At 40.3% G+C, this 22,694-nt stretch overlaps 1 protein-coding gene across 6 annotated transcripts in view; it reads left to right on the top strand.

The window, feature by feature from the left end:
• ATXN7 (ataxin 7) overlaps nt 1-22,694 on the top strand; it is a 124,037-nt gene that overhangs the window by 23,250 nt on the left and 78,093 nt on the right. The window lies entirely within an intron of this gene.

The following is a 22,694-nucleotide window of genomic DNA, read 5'->3' as shown; positions in this document are numbered from 1 at the left end:
TCCCCCACCACCACTCGAGGATGCTGCCTGAGATGGACGGAGGGGGGAGGGCAGAGAATTTGGAAAATCTGGTCTCCAGGGGTTTCCTGTAATTTACCCGGAGTGTCCAGGAACCTGTCAGTGGAGGTCAGGCGAGGTGCAGCATGAACAGGATTGCTTGGTGACAGTGCTGGAAACCAGCGGAGAGTTTAACCTGCATGCCTTGACTGACCCCTTACGGAGAAACACGAGTGGAGAAACTTCTTAGCTTTAAAGACATTTCCACGAATGCTGGAAATGAAAAGGAAACCTTTCCACTCAGAATTTTCTGTTGACAGTCATAGTGAATTTTGAACTTAGAGATACTTTCCTTACCTGTACAACCTTATTTCTGTGGGGTTTTTAAGTTAGAAGTTTTGGACGCTACAAAAGAATCATCACAACTGGGTAGAACAGTTGGTAAGATTTTTTTGTGAGCTACAAGTTGGGGATTGGGATGGGGGAAAGACAGAATTTTGTATGGTGAATCTTTTATTGCCTGTAGCTAGTGAAATCAGAGTCTTAATTATTGGTTGGCTTTACACTGTTTGGTAAAAGGATACTTTAGGGAAATATCTGTAGCTAAAAGTGTGCCTCCAAATGAAAGTCAGGCCAAGTATCTGGAAACTGTTAGACTTTTCCTTGAAATTTTCTTTTTCTTTGAATAGCCTTTGCTGTCTAATGCCTGCACCAGGTCTGAGGACACTACTCAGAGAGGACTTTTCAAGTTCAGTGAACTTTAGGTTTTGTTTCAAGTTACTCTTCTAGTGGTAGTAAAGACAAGACTTTGAGTGAGGTTTGGTACCCAACATCCCGAGTTTATTATTCCTCAGTGCAATTTTATTTCTCACCTGTAGCCATTTATTTTGGCCCAGTTTTTGTCCAGGGCCCAAGAATAGGTAGAACTTTGGCAACTGGGACATTTTTAAGTCCAGAGATGGCGCATTGTTACTGTCTTCACATTTCTTGTTTTTCACACCTGCCTTTTCTTCACTGATGCTCTTTTGGTTTTTTGAATGGGCCACTTGTTGGCCTCTTGGCACTGTGAGGAAGAATAATACCAGTGGCAGCTCTCTGAGAGCTTCCAACTGGAACAGATTATAGAGCAAATTGGTTGATTTCTTTCCTTTGCTGTTTGAGGGCAAAGGAAAGAGAGGGAAAGCGCAGGACTTGTTGGCGATGTTGTAATAGAAAAAATCAGTTGTTAGTCCGGTTTTAGTGTTGAATTGGCAGCCTGCCTGGGCTTAAAAAATTAAAATCACTAGGCAGCAACTCTCCTAGGAAGTAGTGGAGTAGAAGACCTGACCCACTCTTATTCTTAGTTTTCATTCTCTGGGTGTGGATACATTTCCATAAAGGGCTTCTAAATCTTTGTGAAAACAGAATGCTAATTATTGCTAACTCTGCTGTGAAGGATGAGTAAGTGTATTAGTGTTTCACTGAGTACCTTGTTCTGGACTGAAACCCAACCAAATTTAGTGGACTGGACTCAGTCTTACATTCTGTTCTTTTTGGGTATATTCATGAGCAGGTTTTCCATGAAGATCTGAGACGTGTTTACTATCTACATGAGGCACAAAGTGATCATGGATGTGGTTGCATGTGCTTCTGTCCTATCAAATTATTAGTGTTCATTAGAAGTGTCTTTTTTTTTTTTTTTTTAAAGAGCTCTAACTATTTAGGATGCTGTAGCTGCCAGGCCAGCTGCAACTCATGCTTGTCTATTTGAGCAAAGACTGAAGTTGTAATTTTATTTTTTTTTTTTTATTTTTATTTTTTTTTTTTTTTGAGACAGAGCCTCAAGCTGTCCCCCTGGGTAGAGTGCCATGGCATTACAGCTCATAGCAACCTCCAACTCCTGGGCTCAAGCGAGTCTCCTGCCTCTGCCTCCCAAGTAGCTGGGACCACAGGCGCCCGCTACAACGCCTGGCTATTTTTTGGTTGCAGCCATTATTGTTGTTTGGCGGGTCCGGGCTGGGGATTCGAACCCTCCACCTTAGATGTACGTGGCTGGCGCCTTAGCCGGTTGAGCTATAGGTGCCGAGCCGAAGTTGTAATTTTAAATTCAGTTAGCCCTTCATTTGTTTGTGACTTTGTGGATTTTCTGGGGCAATTTTAAAAGCTTTCAGCACTCAAGCAATGGACCTTTAATGTTGTTCTAACAGATAGTGCTTGTCAGGATGCTTCAGAAATGAAAATACATTTAATATTATCAGAATGTATTAGATCATTATTGTCTTTGGTTAAAGTTATCTACCATCAAGAAAAGGTGTTTTAGAGTTAAATGTATACTGATTCATCTTGTCAGTGAGATTAAATTGAGAAGTATGTAGAGAAATTGAGCATGTGAATAAAGCACTGAATGTCAGAATCTCTACGGGTATGCACCTGACTTCTTGAATTCTCCAGTTTGTAATTGTGGACACAGGGGTAAGAAAAACTAGATAGGAGAGAAAGTTGCCTAACCTTGCATTAGTCATTTTATCTTCTCAGTATACTTTCTCTCTTTGGAAAAGCAGATGATAATACTACCTACTTTCTAAGGTTATTGTAGGGGTTGAAATTAAATTAGGTAACGTGTAAAACAACTCAGTACACACTTAATTCCCTTCGATCCTTTCAGCTACTGGTAATTTAGGTCTGGCTTCCTAATTTGATATTTGTAGGTTAGGCTTTGGTTTAAGTTGTGACCTGCGAATAGGCTTCAAGGGGTCATGGTTTCCCAAAAATTATATGCAGAATAATTTTGTGGTATTTTGATTTTCTAGAGCAAATGTCCACAGCTTCTCTGGGATTCTCAGAAGGATTGTTTACTCATTCCTACCCCCAGAGTTCAAAATTGCTAAGCTATACTCTTTCTTTCCCTTTCTTTTTCTTTTTTCTCTTGTCACTAACTTTCACCAATTCCTTCATGGCAAAGACTGCCCTAGTGTTAATGCTGTCAAAGAAGATTGGAGGTATTGATTTAGATTGAAGGGAGATTATTTGTGATTTAGTTAATATACTATCCCTTTTCTTCCTTCTAGCATAGGTGGGAAAATATTATAAAATTTTACTTACCTTTCAGAGATTAGCCAAAATTCTCATAATTTTATTGCCTGTTTTTCCTGTAATTTGTAATATTAGTTGATAGCATTACTGATTTTGGTGGAAAGAGATTGACAGTACATTTTGATGTTTTTGAAATGATTAAACTCAGAAGACAAATTACCTTTTTTTCCCAAGGTGATTTGTGAAATTCTGGACTTTCACAGTTTTCACATACTCTGGATTTATGAGATTTTATAAAATTACATTCATATTTAATTAATTGGTATGAATAACCAATTAGGGTTTTTATATTAGTGCCTGAACATATAGGGAGACTTAAAAATGAAAACATTAAATCTCTTAATTTTACAGCAAATTTAAAAAATACTTCTGATGTCAATGTTGGAGTTAACAGTAGAATTGAAAAAATAACATTTTCTTTGGGACGCCATTGATAACTTTTTAAGTCCACTTGTATGGTATCAGAATATCCTGTACTTTTTCTTCCTCCACTCTACCTGTTACCGTTTGAAAGTGTGCATTATGTGAGGGTCCTTCTTTAGAACATAAGTTACCGAGGGCAGGGACATTGCTGATGAAGGCATATTCATATTCTGCTCCTATGCACCTTTGTGCTCAATAAATATTTGTCCCCAAAATGAATCAGATAGGCTACTGGGAAGATCAGAGTCAGTCTAGGTTGAATAATTCAGAAGACCTAGTCTCCATTCTATTGTGACTCTAAAAGGAGAAGGTACCTAGTGTATGTGCAGGTGTATAAAGCAGTATTTTATGGCCCTGCCTAGGGGATGCCAGAGGCTGCCTTTCAGCACTTCTGTTTCTCTGTCCTGAGTTTAGTACTCTATTTAGACTTTTCCAGAAAAGGTTCAGATAGAACACCACCTCTCTTTATCTCCTGATATTTAGGCAAGAGAGTAGACTGGTAACCCAGGATGATACCCACACTTAATGACAGGTGACTCCCCTGTCATAACAGGGACATAGTCGGGCCTGAGGCAAAATGAAATAGTGGTTAGTTGGCACCTACAAGCAACTAAGTTTCAAAAAAAAAGGACAGACTAGGGAGGTGGGTAGCCTCAGTCAACATAAATTGAGTCAACACAAAAATACCACTTTTTTCTTTCCTAGGGAAAATTGGTTCATAGTCAGTTAACAGCAAACAAATAGGTGTTTGTGTGACATATTCTGCCGTTAAGGGTACTACATCATAGGCATAAATCTTTCTCCCTGAAGTAGAGAATATATTTTTCTAATTTTCTCTAGGGTTTCTCTTATCTGTTTTTCTCTCCAAGTTTTGAAACATACAAAAGAAGAGAAAAATTTTTAATGAATCTCCTTGTATCCATCATACAGCTTCAACAACTAATGAGTCATAGCCCAAACTTGCTTCATCTCTGCCCTGCTCCCCACAGTGAATTATTTTGAAGAATGTTCCAGACATCATTATCATTTCTTTTGGTTTTCTTTTTTCTGCTTGCATGGACTTCAACTTGTTTCCTGCAAAATGGAGCCTTTATGTGTGTTATACCTTTCTTTTGAGGCAAGCCGGGTTACCATTTTTGATCCTTTCTGTGTGTAGGGTTCTGCAGGTGGCACTCTGCTTACATCTTAAGTGGTGATCTAAACCAAGCCTCAAACAGCAATCAGTGAGATCTAAGTTCCCTGCCTCAGAATCACCTGTGTGCTTGTGGAACATTAATGTACATTTTAAGTAGCACTCAGGTGATTTATTCATTTGCAGGTCAGCCTTACTTGAGAAACATCTCCACAGAGGAGCATCAGTGCTGCCCTGGGCAGTGTCCTTGCTAATACTTCCTCTGTGTGACTCTCTGCTTGTAAGATCTTTTCAAATCCCTGCATGAGGGAGCACTTGGAGACCCTGAGAGGTTCCCCCAATTGTGGCACCTTAGATATTACTAATCAAACTACAGCCTGTGGGCCAAATCCAGCCCAAATGATTTTTCAACCATTGGTATGGTTGAATGGTATTTCAACCATTACATTGCTAATGGTTAAAATAAAAACTGAAAAGATGGGGCAACGCCTATGGCTCAGTGGGTAGGATGCTGGCCCCATATACTGAGGGTGGCGGGTTCAAGCCTGACCCTGGCCAAACTGCAACAAAAAAATAGCCAGGCGCTGTGGCAGGTGCCTGTAGTCCCAGCTACTTCGGAGGCTGAGGAAAGAGAATCGCCTAAGCCCAAGAGCTAGAGGTTGCTGTGATGCCACAGCACTCTACCGAGAGCGATAAAGTGAGACTTAAAAAATCAAACTCTTAAAAAAAAAAAAAACTCAAAAGGGGAAGATTTCATGACTCACAAAAATTGTATGAGATTTAGGTGTCTGTATCCATAAGTAAAGATTTATTAGAAATATGACATGACCATTCATTTACTTGTGTGTAGCTGCTGTCTGTATACAGTGAATAGCAGAGTTGAATAGGTATAAGAGACAATAGAACTCACCAAGCCCAAAATATTTACTGTCTGGCCTTCGTAGGAAAAGTTTGCTGACCAGGTTCTGATGAATGAGTTCCTTGGTTGATAAAAGGAAACCAGTTTTGTAGAATGTGATTGTGGTACTCCTTTTTAAAATTTTTTTCTTTTACCAGTTTTCTAAGAGCAAGCATCTGGTACTCCTTGAACTTTCTATTTTGAAGGGGAAAAACTTCAAAATAATAAAATGTATTACTGTTAAACCAAGGCTTTGTTCAATATTGAAATACGTCCAGAGTGAAGGAAACGTGGAAAGAGAAATTATCTCATGATTTGCTCAGTTTTGTCATTTGCTGCCAGTTTTTTATGGTATGCATCATAAAAAAGTCAGGGCACTTCCTATACAGAGCATATGTAGAGCTGGTTGTGCTCCAGCTTCTAAGAGCCAAGCACCATGAGGATGGTGCTTTGGTTTATTAAGCCCCTGTATAGTAGGTAAATATTCAGGAAGAGTTCAGAACTTCTGTGGAATTTTCATTCAAATTCTTCAGAATCTCTGCCCTTGAGCTGGATTAGAGAAGCCAAAGCCTTGTTGGAGGTTTTGGGAATTGTAGGAAGGATTCATGAGGACACAAATCTGTATCTCGATTGAAGAGACGGCAGATAGTGTCTTTTAGATAACATATCTTTACAGTTTTTTGCTTACTGGAAGGTGCAACATGTGAAGGTGCAACATGTGACACAATTCATGCCATGTTCCTGAAACCTTTAAGGGTTCACAGTTTGTAGAAACTATGCATATGTTACCTACAGTAGCATGGTGTTCCCAAGCTATATCCCATTTACAGTTTTGATCAGTTCTTATAAACTGTGATCTAAGGAGGGAAGTATAAGGAATTTGCACATCATATGGAGCATGACCTACATGTGATGTGGTCTTGCTCCTTCTTTATGATGGTATCCTTATGTTTACATGTCCTTATGTCCTGATATTTGCATCTCAGAATACATATGTGAATGTCTCAAGTTTGGTAGATACTTTTACTTTGTCCCAACATATGTTTTACTGTATGTAGTCTTCACAGCAATACTATGATCTAGGTATCATCATTATCTCATTTTTACAGATGAGGAAACTAGAGCTCAGAAAAGTGAAATAACTCACCAAGATCACAAAACATGTAAGAGGCCAGATCTGTCTGACTCTCAGCTCACATGTTTAACCCATGTGAGCTATGCTTGGCCCATTCCAGAACATGTACTGGTTTTTTATGGGCTTGAGTAGGTTCCCCTAACCTTTGTTTTCCTTACCCTTGTCTAGAAATACTAATCTCCCCCCCCCCCCAATTTTTTTAAGTAAAGATATGAGACTTTTTCTTGCTGTGCCTTACAGCATGTTGTATTTAGTTGTTGTTTATAAAATCTTTTCTTCACGGGGGAGGGAAAGTGTGTGCGGTTTGAATTAGAAGTAATTGGCTTTTAAAAAAAAGATTAAATGAAAGCTAAGGTTGCAGCAGATAGCAAACACAATCATCTGGGATTTGTATCATTTAAAAAATCCTTTAAAAATGGAGAAGTAAAATTTCACTATTTAAATAGCATTTCAGTGCAAGATTGCTTTTAATCACATTGATATTCAAAGTTTATGGCAGTAATAAATGTGCCCCTCTGATTATTAAGTATTTTTTGATTGAAGTTTTAAGGAGAAAAAGAAGCCTGGTAGTAGACTTAACAGTTGGAGTTGCTGTACTTTTGAGAGAAAGGCAGAGGGTTACATTTATATTCATCTTGTACAGCAGGGATTATTATAAATGAGCAACAGAAGAATGGTTTTCGAATTTCAGCCACTCATAACATTAAACTAGATTAAGTATTCTTATTCCTCTTTGTCATAAAGACCCTGCTAACATGAAATGCCTTTTCTGTCATATGTAAGCATATGGCAGGGAAAAAGTAGTAGTTCATTACCAATTAGATTCATAATCTTAAAACAGAAACTATTCCCCTCCCAGGTTATACAGATGTTTTCTATAATCCTCAGCTCCAGTAATGCAATAGGAAAAAAAATAATGCTTTTAGCCATTGATCACCAGGCTTTATATTTATCCAGAAAGTTTCAGAGATAATTTGGGAACCCCAGACATAGGGTTGCCAGCATAATACAGTCTCACTGTCATAAAGTATGAGAGCTATGGTTTTGGAATAGAGAAAGTGTTTAGCTTTAGGAAAGGCCTAATGCATTATTTTTCTCATTTCATTGTCGACTTCTCAGAGATTGGTATCTGTTTTAGTGTTTGAGAACCACAGGTTAATTTTATTTTATTCTATTTTTTTCAGACAGAGTCTTGCTCTGTTGCCATGGGTAGAGTGCTGTGATGTGATAGCTCCTAGCAACCTCAAACTCTTGGGCTCAAGTGATCCTCTTGCCTCAGCTTCCTGAGTAGCTGGGACTACAGGCACCCATGACAATGCCTGGCTAGTTTTCCTATGTTTAGTAGGGATGAGGTCTCACTCTTGCTCAGGGTAGTCTTGAGCTCCTGAACTCAAACAGTCCACCCACCTCAGCTTCTCAGAGTGCTAGGTGTGACCTATGGCTCCTGGCTGAGAACCACAACTTTAAATCACTGTTTCTGTTTTTTGAGATAGCGTCTCACTTGTCGCCCTTAGTAGAGTGCTATGTTGATTCTCTTGTCTCAGCCTCCCGAATAGCGGGGGCTACAGGCACCCACCATAACACCCAACTATTTTTAGAGATGAGGTCTTGCTCTGGCTCAGGTTGTTCTTGAACCTGTGAGCTCAGGCAGTTCATTTGCCTTGGCCTCCCAGAGTGCTAGCATGAGCCACCATGCCCACCTTTAAATCCTTGTTTCTGAAAGTGTGTTCCAGAGAACCTTGTTTCTGTGTGTTGTAAGTAGGTGGTATGCAGAAAGGAGGTTCCATATAGTAAGTTTGCAAAGTCACCTTCACACAGAGGCGATATTGGGAACTTTAGTCCTAGAGTTAAGCCTGGGTTCAAATCTTGTGTCTGGTAGGTGAGTGAAGAAAATTGCAAAGCTTCAGTTATCTTACATGTTAAATGGAAATATTATAGTGATAATGCCTCATAGTGGTTGGGAGGATTGAATGATATAATGTAGATTATCAGTGTTAAAAGTATGCCTCTGATGAAGTGATCTGTAAGGACTGCCAGGGAGCAGCAGCAGAGGAAATGCCAGTTTTTCTTTAGCAGGTAGATGGAGAGCGAAAACCTCAGTATGTTCAAGGTGGCAGAGCATAGCAATTGAACCCTAGTTTCAAGTTTTCTTCAACTCTAGTAAAAATGAGAATTGAGAGGTGACATTTTTTTATTTCCTCCTTTATCCATCTCTTTTGACTTGCAGAGAGAAGCACAGTGGATATTTACTTTCCTCTGCTTGTGCAGAGTTAACACTTCTCTTTTGGAAACCTGTAGTTTGTGCTTCTTTTTTTTTTTTTTTTTTTTTTGACCGAGCCTCAAGCTGTCCCCCTGGGTAGAGTGCCGTGGCATTACAGCTCACAGCAACCTCCAACTCCTGGGCTCAAGCGAGTCTCCTGCCTCCACCTCCCAAGTAGCTGGGACCATAGGCGCCCGCCACAACGCCCGGCTATTTTTTTTGTTGTTGTTGTTGCAGCCGTCATTGTTGTTTGGCAAGTCCGGGCTGGGGATTCGAACCCGCCACCTTAGGTGTACGTGGCTGGCGCCTTAGCCAGTTGAGCTATAGGTGCCGAGCCAGTTTGTGCTTCTTTATGTCACTTCTTATAATGTTTTTTGGCCCCAGTTTTCTGGGCAAGAAAGGCTAAAAAAATTATAGGCAACAGAATAAAGTCATCCTCACTAAGTTGGGAAATAGGTCAGAGACAAATATGGGGATACTACTTATATGACTGTTGTATATGTGGTGATAGTCATGGGGGAGTTTTATTCCCTATGAAGGAATTTAGAAAATTGCCTTTTCTTTTCTCTTTTTTTTAGAAAAGTGCCTTTTCAATTCTTAGAAATTTCCGTTTTAAGTTAAGCAGTTCTCCATTTAAGGTACCTTGTTCTCTTCGGAAACCATGTAGAAAGATTTGTTTTAATGGGAAAAATGTATCATTATAATTGTAGAAGTTAATACATGTTCATAGTTGAGATTTTACTAATAATGGAAATGTGAAACAGAAGCCATCATTCTCTGTAATCTCACTCTGGGCCAATTTTAAATCTTCAGTTGCAGAATTTGGGCTTAGGGGAATTCACACTTCATTAAGGACACCATTATAACTACATTGGGCATTTATTGGCAGGCAAGATTCAAACTTGCCAACCTGTTCATTTTACTTCCTGATTAGGTCCTGACCCTGTCTTCTCCTTTGACAGGCCTCAGGATATTTTGTCCAGTGTGATTCACTGCCTTGAGAATTGTCTGGCTGTTTTGCCTTGATTTTATTCATTTAGCTTATATCCTATAAATATTTGACAGGCACATAATCTGGCCTCATACTAGGCTAGAGTTTGAGAATACAACTGCAAGTAAGGTGAGAAGGCACAGTTTTGTTTTGTTTTGAGACGTCACTATGTTGCCCTCAGTAGAGTGCTGTGGCGTCACAGCTCACAGCAACCCTAAACTCTTAGGCTCAAGCGATTCTCTTGCCTTATCTTCCCAAGTAGCTGGGACTAGAGGCACCTGCCGCAACTCTGGCTATTGTTTTTTTGTTGTTGTTGTCGTTGTTTAGCAGGCCCAGGCCAGGTTCGAACCTGCCAGCCCCAGTGTATGTGCCTGGTGCCCTAACCATGGAGCTATTGGTGCTGAGCCAGAAGGCACAATTCTAATCCCAATGTCAAGCAATTGGTCAGCAAATATTAAAATGCCAGGTTTCCTGATGACTATTAGAGATCAAGTAACACAAGTCAGACAGAGCCCCTGCCCCTCTAGGGAAGAGTGACATAGTAAACACAAACGTTTTCAAGGACTGCTGAGTGCCATAAAGTCAATAAAGTAGTTGGGGGTAAGGGGATTTTAGCTAACATCATTAAGGAAAATCTCTGAAGCTTTAAGAACTGAGATCAGAATGACAAGAAAGAAGTAGCCACCAGATCATTTGGGAAGGGGTCTCTGAGAATGAATGGGGAAGAATGTGGGAAAATAAAGCTGGTAAGGTCAGATCACAGGCCAAGGTAAGGAGTTTGGGTTTACTGTAAGTGTAATGAAAGCCTCCCTGGGGTGGGGTGGGTAGCTTCAGCAGGGGAACAGTCTGATCTAACTCCTGTGGTATAATGATCACCGACTGTTATATGGTATGTGGATTGTGGGAGTGCATCTGGGTGACCCCATGCGAGGTGATAGTGGCTTAGGCTTTGCTAATGGCAATGGCCATGCAGAGAAGTTATTTGGTTCGGGATATGTTTGAGGGTAGAATTTACATGATTTAGTGAAAAACTAAATGTGAGCGATGGAGAAAGTTAAGAATTAACATTTGGGGCTTGAGCAGTTGAGTGGTACCCTTTAATGAGCTCAGGGATGTGGAGTATGTGCAGGACTCAGAGTAAGGAGCTTTGGTTTTGGCCACATTGCATTTGATGCACTTACTGGGCATTTAGGCACAGCTGTTATGTCTGTAGTTCAATATACAGTGGTGACGGATAGAGCAGCCTGGGCTGGAGAAACTGGGTCAGTATGCATCCTCAAGGTACAGAGGATCTGGAAAGCTATGGGACTGGGTTTGTTTCCTGCGATGTGAGTATTAGTAAGGAATTGGTTAGGGCCAAGGGCTAAGCTTTAGTTCACTCCACATTGAGGAGGTGGGTAGGGGAGGAGGAATCTCCAGTGAGATGGGAGAGAAACCAGATGAGGGTGATGGCGTAGAATCTGAGAGGAGAAAAGAAAATAACGTAAGTGGAGAGCAGTGGCCTATGTCAGATGCTGCATTATGGTACAGTAAGACCAGGCCAGTGAATTGATTTCTGGCTTTGGTAGTGTAGAGGTCACTGATGACCTTAGTCAGGAGAGTTGGAAAGGCAGATGCCTGGTTGTAGGAGGTTGTAATAACCTTAGCTGGAGAAATAGAGAGGGCAAGTATAGACCACTTTTTTTTTTTTTTTTTTTTTGAGACAGAGCCTCAAGCTGTCCCCCTGGGCAGAGTGCCGTGGCATTACAGCTCACAGCAACCTCCAACTCCTGGGCTCAAGCGAGTCTCCTGCCTCCACCTCCCAAGTAGCTGGGACCACAAGCGCCCGCCACAACGCCTGGCTATTTTTTGGTTGCAGCCATCATTGTTGTTTGGCGGGTCCGGGCTGGGGATTCGAACCCGCCACCTTAGGTGTACGTGGCTGGCGCCTTAGCCGGTTGAGCTATAGGCGCCGAGCCAAGTATAGACAACTCTTTAAAGAGTTTTGCTTTGAAAGGGAATAGAGAAATGAGGATGGGGACATTGTATAAGAGGTTCAAAAGAATGAAGGGAGGGTTTATTTTATCTGGGTAGTATTAGGGCATATTTGTGTGCCACTAGAAATGACCCAGGAGTGATGAGGGATAATTGGTCACGTGAAAAAAACAAATAATCACAGAATGATGCCTCATGGCATCACAGAGCCCACATGGACAGGTTAGATTTGGATTGGATCAGAGATTTTCTTCCACTGTAGTGAGAGGAAGAGTGTGTGGATTTAGTTGCAAGTAGGGATAGAGAATTGTGGGCTAAGATGATTAGTTCTCTTCTGTCATTTCTGTGAATAGAGGGAAGTTGAGAGGTCATCTGTGGAGAGTGGTTGGAGGGGAAATTTTGTCTTTTTTAAAATATTTAGCAGCAGAGATAGCAAAATAAACAGGCAGTTACACATGCTTTATTAGAAGTCCAAACTCCCTAACAAGACCCGTGAGGCCCTAGTTGGGGAGTCTAAGCCCAGAGAATCAGGAATCTCAACAACTTGAGGTGGAATGCTGTCAGAGCACTGAGGTAGGGAAGCAGGGGTCAGGCAAGGAAGGCTTTCTCAGGGAGGTTAAGGGTAGAGTTGCAGAGTTAACTGTTCTGGCATTAAGGCAGCTTCTGAGCTTGGGGCACCTTTGTGTGGGAGTCTGGAATTTGTTGCCGCCCTGGGAATTGAATAGTGGAGGGCAGGAGGTGGGGGTGGATATGTTTGAAAGATCACCATGGTAGCAGTGTAGAAACTGAATTGGTGGTGGCTATGGAAGAAGTTAGAGGCCAGTTGGGCATGTATCCTATCTCCTTAATGTAAAATCCCCAAGTTTCTAGGTTATGATAAATGGAGGCAGTAAGGATTGTTTCCACCCTGGTAAAACCCTTTAATGGTTTCTGTTACTCATTCAGGGCATCTGCTTTGTACTAGGTATTGGTCTGATTTTCAGAAAAATAGCAAACAGAACTGCCCTCCTAGAGATTCTATTTTTGTGGAGGAGACAGGCAAAAATAAAAGTTAAAAATACATATGATGTGTAGTAGTGAGTATTCTGGAGTAAGATAAAATATGGTGAGTGCAATTTAAAGTAGAGTGAGAAGGAGTTTTCTGAGTCATGACTTACCGGCGTGAGGCCCTAAGCCTTGTGAGTATTATGGACTAACCTTGGTAGAGAAGGAACAGCAACTCCAATAGCATAAGTACGATAGGGTCTGGTGTGTTTAAAGACAAGGGGGGCTGAGTGGCTGGCAAGGCCAGTGTGGGGAGAATACAACAGAAGAGGTCAGATGCTAAGGATCAGGAGTGAGTTGGGGAGGCAGATCATGTAAGGCCTTGGAGGCCATTGGAAACCCAAGTAATTTACTGTGTGGTCCACAGGCATTGCTTGACGTGGCCCTACCAGGCTGTCCAGCCTTGTCACCTTCTGTTTTCCACTTTGCCTGCTATGTATGCCTCAGGCACAGCAGCTTTTTTCTGGTTCCTCTATCACTGAGCTGCTGGTTCTTTGCTTTTGGTTAGGTGTCAGCTTCTTAAAGAAGTCTTCCACATTACTCTATATGTTGCTTTATACCCATTACCAAAAGTTGTTCATTATTATCTGGGGCCAATGTAAAGCAAGCTATTACTCTTGCTAAAATGTGTTGTTACTACCAGATTTGGAGTTTAAATGCTAAGTAGAAGGAATTATTGTGACAAGTTTTTACATAGGTCTTGGCTGAATTTGCAGAAATTGGCCTGGAGGGGAAAAATAGTATAAACCGCCAGCAATATTCTTCTTAAAGGAGGGAGGTCGTGTTCACTATAATAACACTCCATTTCTCTGTTGGTTAGAGAGTGTGACAGAGCCATGTTCCTCTTTGTCTCCAGTGTGTTCTAGCACCATTTTTTGGCTGAGTTATAATATGCTGTGAAGAGAAATCATTTTGGTTTTGGAATAACTGGTTATGTGTGAATAAATGACAGTGTGCCTGAATCCCTCTGTTACATCACTAGGGTTTTCTTTCCCAAGATGAACTCTGTGCTTTCTGCAGCTCCTGAATAGGATATTTATTTTCTCCCTTCCCTTTATTCATGTTTTGAGGCCTTTTTCTCTCTGCTCTGATGAGCTACTGTACTAGAGACAGACTCAGTCTACTGTAGATTTTATGTGCTCACTTTCTATTCCTCTTATCTTCCTGAGCCCCATGTCTGATGAGCTTCTCATTGTTAGCTGGCAGCTGCAATGGCTATTTCTTCAAAAGATCTTGTTGTTCGATAGATGTTTTCTTAAAAACTGGTGGATATTGCTGAAAATAATCTGTTATGTAAGTTTATAATCTATTCTTGAATCATATTATTCTTACTGTAGTGATAGTTATGCCAGAGTGACAAATAAAGCAATTAATTTTTATAGTCGTCAAGTGCAAGTAAGTCTTTGTAGAAATTTCACAAAGATCCTCTATTTTTTCCTCACTTGTAATTCTAAAATAAAAACAGCACCTTAAATATAGCATTTAGATAGATGGCATTTAAGAATTATGAAAACATGACAAATTGTGATAGCTGTATGGTTTACATACTCATTTGAGTGAGAAAATGCCTTTAGAAAGTAATTGATAACTTGAAAAATTAACCATCTTAACCAATACTTGGCAGCAAGTAACAGTAGTAAGAATAGCTATCATTATTGAGCACTATGTGTCATGTTAGGCTCTGAGCAAAGAGCTTTACATAGATGCCTCACTTAATCCTTACAATAGTAGTATGAAGCAGGTACCTATATTACACTTACTTTAAAAAGGAAACTGAGGTTCAGAGAAGTTAACTTGCCTCAAATCACACAGTTTATAGGTGAGAAAGCTGTGATTCCTGTCTGGCTGACCCTAAAGACATATGGTTCCCTGATTTTTCGATTAAGCATGGTTGATTTCTCCATGTTGAAGCTGCCATTTATGAGGGACATGTGGAATAGGCTTTAATTTGTTGGTAAACAAGTAAAGTATCAAGCACATTCCAGAGAACAGGTTAAAATCAACAAAGTTGCCTGGTTAGTGCTTCAGGGCAGCTGTTTTCAACCTGTGGGTTGCAACCCCTTTTTAACAATGAAAATACATTGCTACATTTGGTATTAGGAAGGTTGAGAACCACTGCTTTAGGAAATAACAGCAATAGTGAATTTCTGGAGGAAAGGGAAATTATTATAGCATGTTGTGTGTATGTGTGTGTGTATATATTAGGCCATGCAAGGATTCTTCTAAAATTCAGATGTATATAAATTGTAGAATGCACAGTGGGGAAATGGTTAATTCTCAGAAAGCAATTCCTAGGAGTGAGTTGAGCCAGGTAAGAAAAATTTAGAAATTTATTAAACATTAACAGGGAAGTGGCATATATACAAACCACTTGGGACAGTGTCTTTAGCCAGGAAGATAAACACATCTAATACACTTTTATAATAATACACAGAGATCATTGTAATCCAAAGATTATCCAGGAACCTTTTTTTTGAAATTAGAATTATTAATTTTTATTATCTCATTCAGTAAGTTGTGTTCTGGTTGATACTAAGTTGCTAAGTAGATTGATCTTACCTCTTTCTTTTGTTCTGGTCTCTGCTTGCTCTGGTGGTAGTGCTACCCATAAGGGAAGTAGGTTCAAACAACAACAACAAATGACCCAACTTTCCACTAGAATTTTTTTTTTTGCCTTGGTAGTGTTGCATCACTGTGGTCTTACCTGTGTGTGACATGACTGGCACAGGCAGATGAGAGTTTGCTGGAAGGCCCAGCCAGCCTGCTTTTCCTGACCACAGAGCCCTGTCCCAGCATACTGTCCTTGGCTCAACATAGTGAAACCACACTGCATGTTGCCAGTGAACTGACTTGAGATGATTGAGAGGCTCCCCATCCATCCACAGGAACTGGGAATTACCTGCTCAGTCGTCTTTGGCAAGATTCGAGTTTTGAAGTGGTTATAACTAAATTGGACATAATTTGGGTTTTTTTTTTAACATGAAAAGTAGGTCTTAATGTATATTTTAATGGTTCTTAAATAGTGCTGATGACTTTGAGAGGTCAAACTTTAATGCTTGATTTCAGTGAAATTTAGCAGCCCCTGATCAGAGACAGCTTTTCCTTACATTTTAAAAGATAATAAGTTTTTATTTTTATTCCCAAATCCCCAGGAAATGTTAAGTGCTGTCAATTTTATGAAAAGGTAATTAGGGAGTGAGTAGGGAATATGACTTGCAAGCGGTTGGTTTGGCATCATCACTCAAGTTCTTATTTGCCTGATGAAGATAATGAGAACTCTTTGTGTATGGCCCCTCCATCACTTCCCTTGAAGGCCTTGGCCATAATTGTGGTATTTCTGGACACTGATTATTGAAGAGGAGCCCAGGGTGGAGGAATAGCCATTTGTTCTCTTGCAAATCCCACAGTTTATAAAATTTTTGGTGGGTTCTAACATACCCATTTTGCTTAAGAATTTTTACACTGATTGCATTAATGTACACAGCTATCATTTAATAAAAAAAAAAAAAGAATTTTTACACCAAGTTGTAAGACACTGGGCAGGTAGCTATTTCTGTGGAGACATAAGAGCTGATACATGCTGGGTGCAGTGGCTCACACCTGTAATCTTAGCACTCTGGGAGGCTGAGGCAGGTCGATCACCTGAGCTCCTGAGTTCAAGACCACCCCGAGCCAGAGAGAGACCCTGTCTTTAAAAATAGCTGGGTGTTGTAGCAGGGACCTGTAGTCCAAGCTACTTGGGAGGCTGAGGCAAGAGAATCACTTGAGCCCAAGAGTTTGAAGTTGCTGTAAGCTGTGACGCCATGGCACTCTACTGAGTGTGACAAAGTGAGACTCTGTGTCAAAAAAAAAAAAAAGAGCTTATACAGTGATTTTGTTAAATATGGCTATTGATTGCCACATGTGACATAGGAGAATACAGTGGCAAGGAATTAAAGTGAAACAGTGAGGTCTGGAAGAGGTAGGCCATTAAAGTTGGAGTCCATGGAATATGAAATGGAAGTTTTGACTTCTGTTTCTAGTGCCAATCTTTTTGCTGTTAGTATCTTGTAAGCACCCCCTAAAACAGTGGAGGAGAAAGCATGGAACTTAATTACTCAAAATTGAAACCTATTTCTTATAAAAGGTTTGTGGTTAATAGCTGTGGATGGCCTTTGTGGATCAATACTTATTGAGAGTCTGGCTATGACTAGGATGTCAGGAAGAGTCCCGGAAGAGCACAGAGGGACTTTTGTCTTGCTGCATAAAGCAAGCTGAAGATCCCTGGCCTGTGAGGCCATTGAGGGTGTGATCCAGGTTCCCTTTTCTTTATGGCCTTTTTGCCTTCTCCTTTTTTGCTTTATTTTCAATGCTCGTGACAGTATTTCTTCTGGCTTATATGGTCTCATTTGTTTACTTGTATCTTCTCTAAATTGCCCCACTGCTTCAGTAACTTTCACTAAAGGAAAAGAGTTAGTATTAAGTCATATTCTCTTTTAATGTCCCCTATCTCATGTCGATGACGTGTGTGAGAGGTTTACGTCAGGATCGTGATAAACTTGAGTCAGAACTGTACAGAAGAGGAAGTAGGCACATGACGAAACTAATGGGCTTTGAAATCAGGAATTCTCAAATTGGGGTTATTTGAGCAACAAGAAGTCCTGGTATCATTTCATTGGTAGATACAAAATATTGCCAGTACTTGCATAAGTATGGTTTTCTAAAAAGAGAAAACATGTCTTTCAGCAGATTTTTCAAAGGTCTTCCTGACCCAGTAGTGTTTAGTACTACCAGTGAAAATACCTGGGGTATGTATGTCACAGGGCCCCATTAGTCTTTTACTCACAGTTAAAGCAGATTTTCTGTTCTTGATCTGAATTTTTGTTTTACTTAGTAATGCTTTCACAGAAGTGTTTTTTATAATTTTCATTGGAAACATACAATATTCTGGCTGCATAAAAGTTAAGAGTCAGAAGTGATACAATTACCACTTTTTGTCATAGTGATACCACATGGGCATGCACCATTTCAGATACATGGCAAAAAATCATCTTACCTGAAGTTTTGGAACTAAATCTATTTGTAAACTAAGGGGAAATGAGAGACAGACTTTGGGACTTGCTGGCAGCTAGGGTAATTTTTTGAAAACTCACATCCTAATAGTATCTTGCTGTTGCTTAAATGACTTCATTGATTCCCATTGCCCTTAGGGTAGAGTTAAAACTACTTAGTGAGGCTGGTGAAGGATGTTCTGTTTGCCTAAGGCCACCATAGTCTCTTAATCCCTTGACTTTCCCCTGGAGGTTATGTTCTATCCCTGTGTAGATAAACTTTCCCTTTTCCCACTTTCCCTTGACTCCCTTCCCAAAAGAAGGAAAACTATTCCTCATCTCTTACATGTGAGGTTAGACTTTAGTTATTCCATACAGCAGCAGTTCTCAACCTCTGGGTCTCCTGCATATCAGATATTTACATCACGCTTCATAACAGTAGCAAAATTACAGTTATGAAATAGCAACAAAAATAATTTTATGGTTGGCTTGGAGCCTCTGGCTCAAGCAGCTGAGGCGCCAGCCACATACACCTGAGCTGGCAGGTTCAAATCCAGCCTGGGCCTGCCAAACAATGATGGCTACAACCAAAAAATAGCTGGGCGTTGTGGCGGATGCCTGTTGTCCCAGCCACTTGGGAGGGGGAGGCAGGAGAATTGCTTGAGCCCAGGAGTTGGAGGTTGCTATGAGCTGTGATGCCACAGCACTCTTGAGACAACAGCTTGAGACTCTGACTCAAAAAAAATAATAGTAATTTATGATTGGGGGTCACCACAGCATGAGGAACTGTATTAAAGGGTCACGGCATTAGGAAGGTTGAGAACCACTACCACGCAGCCTTTTCAGGCCTCAGGTCCAGTTTTATGTCTGCAGCCTTCTTTTTGTGTTCAGGCATGAGATTTTCCCTTGTCATCATGGATACTTTGCCTAATTTTTTTTAACTACTGCCTCGTCTTTGTGTTATGAATATGCTGTTCTTGTTTACACCTGATCTCTATGGATGGACACATAGGCTGTTGGCAGTTAGCAACAGTGCTACAGTTAATGATCTTTTACAAGTTTCTTTATAGTAACGAGGCTTTTATTTATTTGCTTGTTTTGTGAGTAAACCTAGACAACTTCAGAGTGTATTGTTCTGAGTCCAGCTTTTTTCTGTCTCCTCCTTCTCAAGTTTTGGGCTGTAAAAATTATACTTTTCTGTCCCATAGAAACTGAGAGCCCTGTGATTTGAAAATGTAGTCTGACCTTCAAAGTGATCAGTTGTTAAAGGAAGAATTAATTGTAGGTTTCCTGGTTATAATAATGTTTTTCATTTGAGAATCTCTGAGTACCTGAGTCATTAGCTTTTTAATCTACACAGAATCTGGAGTACAGTTTGGCTACCTTGTTGTTGATTTTCTTCATCTACTCTGCAAGCCCTAATTTCTACAGTCTCAAGGGTAAAAGCTATTACTGCCTCCTTCAAGAAAGTCCATGACATTGTGAACTATACATGTGGTGATGTCCCTGTTCTCCCCCTAGATGAATGGTATTCTTTGCTGGGTATTGAAGTAGTCCTGTGTAAAGTAGTTTGTTAGGTAAGCTTTCATGAGATGCATTGGTTCCTACTGAGTGGATAATAAAGTGATGCCTCACAACTGTGACTACCTTTTGGAGGGAGTGGCTAGTTGATTTTCTTTTCTTTTTTTCTGTTATTTTTATTTAATCTTCAGAAATCCAGGTAGAGTTTTTTTAATTAGTTTGTGTGATATTTATTTTAAGGTATGACCCCACCTTTTCCACGAAAAGGTGATTAGAAGTTACACAATTGGTTGATTCACAAATTTTGTACTTGAAAACTACCTATGATGATCTTTGTTTTCGGAATCATCAATTGTCTCAAGGCCTTTGCAGCTAATTGCTGATGCTCTGTTTGTATTGAGAAGCCAAAGACTAATTTCTCCAGGACCTGTGGAAGTTGAAACCACCCTCTTGCGTCCTGTCCTTGCATACTTCTTGCCAGCTGGCAGCCTCTTCCACCTCCCACACCTTCTTCATTCTTGCCCACTTAGAGGCTATGATTGAGTCTGCCCTCTCTGGCACACAGTGTGCTGATGTTTTGCCACTTGTGGGAAGATTTACAGAGGGAAAGAATTGTCTGCTTCCATGGGTTCTTGGTGGCTGTAGGTGTTTTCGTTTATACTTATGGGAATCACTCTGAACACTGTGAATGAGAAATGAAAAATCAGGCAGTCATTTTGCTTGTACCTCTTTTAGAGTTCAAGATTGGATGAGAGACCACTGAGAAAGAGATGTCCTTTGTGAGAGGGAGAAAAAATAATTTTGAATGGGAATTGAGGGAAAAGAGAATGAAATGAAGAATGTTAACATTGTGGTGACTCAGTTTTTTAAGTGCTTCCTCTTTGGTTCCTGTAATCATCAAGAATTTTGTAGGAACTTAATGTTTGTAGCACAGTAGCATCAGATTTCTGGATTACAATCCCTACTCTACTTCTCACAGACCTTGGGCAAATTATCTAACACTTCAGTTTCCTCAAAAGTGGTAATGAAGCTGGGTTGTTATAGCTCATGTATATAATTTCATCATTTTGAGAGGCCACGGCAGGAGGATAGCTTGAGGCTAGTTACTTTGAGACCAGCCTGGGCAACAAAGTGAGATACCATCTCTACAAAAAAAAAAAAATAAGAAAAAGTAGTCCCAGCTACTGGAGAAGTTGAGGAAGGAAGATTGCTTGAGCCCAGGAGTTAAAGGTAGCGGTGAACTATAATTATGCCACTGAACTCTAGACTGGGTGGCATTGCAAGAATCTGTCTCTATGAAAATTAAAAAAAAGTGGGGATGGGCACAGTGGCTCATACCTGTAATCTCAGCACTTGGGAGGCTGAGGTGGGTAGATTGCCTGAGCTCACAGGTTCAAGACCAGCCTGAGCCAGAGCAAGACCCCCATCTCTAAAAATAGCTGGGTGTTATGGCAGGTGCCTGTAGTCCCAGCTACTTGGGAGTCTGAGGCAAGAGAAATTGCTTGAGCCCAAGAGTTTGAGGTTGCTGTGAGCTGTGACAGTATGGCACTCTACTGAGGGTGACAAAGTGAGATTCTATCTCAAAAAAAAAAGTGAGCATGGATTTGAATCATGACGTCCCCATAGAGCTTTTCTAAGGATGCTTTAATTAATGCAGGGTCTCTCAACCTCAGCACTATTGCCATTTGGGACCAGATAATTCTTTACTGTGGGAGAATGTTTTGTATATTATATGATTAATCTGGCTGGAGTTTAGCAAGCCTCTCTGACTTCTACCACTGGATTCTGGACAATCAAAAATGTCTCCAAATGTATGGAAAGTCCACAAGCACAGTGTCTGGTGTATAAAAGTGTTCTCCAGTGTTTAATGTATAGTAGGAATTAGTAAAAATTGAATGAATGGATGGATGATTAAATGTCAGTGTTGTTGCTTTTATGCTGTTGAAAGAGTGCCAGCTCCTCCCTCAGCTGGATTGTGGAAGAGTCCCCTTATTGAGTCTCGGGGCACTGCAGTAACTAGATACTTTCCAGGGATTGCCAAGTGGGGGCACTCCCTCCCTGTCCTGAGTTTCACTGCTCTTGCACAGTGGCACTTATGAAGTATTAAAATAGCCCTTGTTCTGTATCCTTACTTTCAAAATGCCTACTTTTCCTCATGTTTTAATATTTCTGAAACTGGAGTGGTTATAAAGTTGAAGGGTACATTTAAAAACATTTTTCTCCCAAAGCTGATATTGGCATATACTTGATGACAGGATTGAAATTAAAAAAAGGTGGTATTTTTGTGCTTTGCGACTGGATGGGAAGGTCCTGTGGCTAAAGGCAGTTGTACTGCTCCTTTTTCCCCCTGCTGAGCACACTGCCTCAAACTTTTGAATGCCCTATACTTTCCTGTGTTCTGTGGTGGTGCCCTTAAACTGCCTTTCTTATGGTTTTAGACCTTCAGACAGCTCAGGACAACAAACAGTACAGTCTCTCACATGATGATTATGGTACCAACAGAGTTTTTTCCAGCAGTCACTGTTTTGCCCTCTGATTGTTTTACTGCATTTTGCTCACTATAAAAATGAGTATACTACACAAACCAGTGTCCTGATGCTGGTTATAAGAACCATAACTCACAAACTTAAATATAGCAAGGTTGCACCTTAATTATTTGCAACTTAGGCAGATAATAGTATATGCTGTTAAGAAAGAGAAAAATAGCATGGCTAATTTACCAGTCGTTCAGTGCATATTGTTCTGAAATATGCTTGAAATATGAGGTGTGATCAATTAAGATCTAAATTCCAAGGGCAGGGTTTTGTCCACTGCTATATCTTCATATTTAAAAAGTACTTTCAACATAGTAAGCAAAAATAATTTTGAAATATTGATTGCTTTCCCCCTATTAGGTCTCAATTCTCAGAAATCTCTCAAAGTGTAATCTCATCCTGTGATTATGGTATTTAATTACATGTTTTTTTCTCATATTATAAGGCCCCTAAATGTAAGCATGCTACCTCACCTCATACAAAAGCCATCTATTCTATTATCAAGGCTGTGTGGGACATAACTGATCAGCCTCCATATGGTGTCAGAGAAATTTTCTAAGGTGATTTTAAGAACTAACCAACTGGGCTCAGTGCCTGTGGCTCAGGTGGCTAAGGCACCAGCCACATACACCTAAGGTGGTGTGTTTGAATCCAGCACAGGCTACCAAACAACAATAACAGCT

Source organism: Otolemur garnettii, unplaced genomic scaffold (assembly GCF_000181295.1).
Source record: "Otolemur garnettii isolate 467f Iridium unplaced genomic scaffold, OtoGar3 scaffold00015, whole genome shotgun sequence".
NCBI classification, from domain to species: domain Eukaryota; kingdom Metazoa; phylum Chordata; class Mammalia; order Primates; family Galagidae; genus Otolemur; species Otolemur garnettii.
Note: the sequence above shows the minus strand (reverse complement) of the source record. Positions and strands in the feature narration are given on the sequence as shown.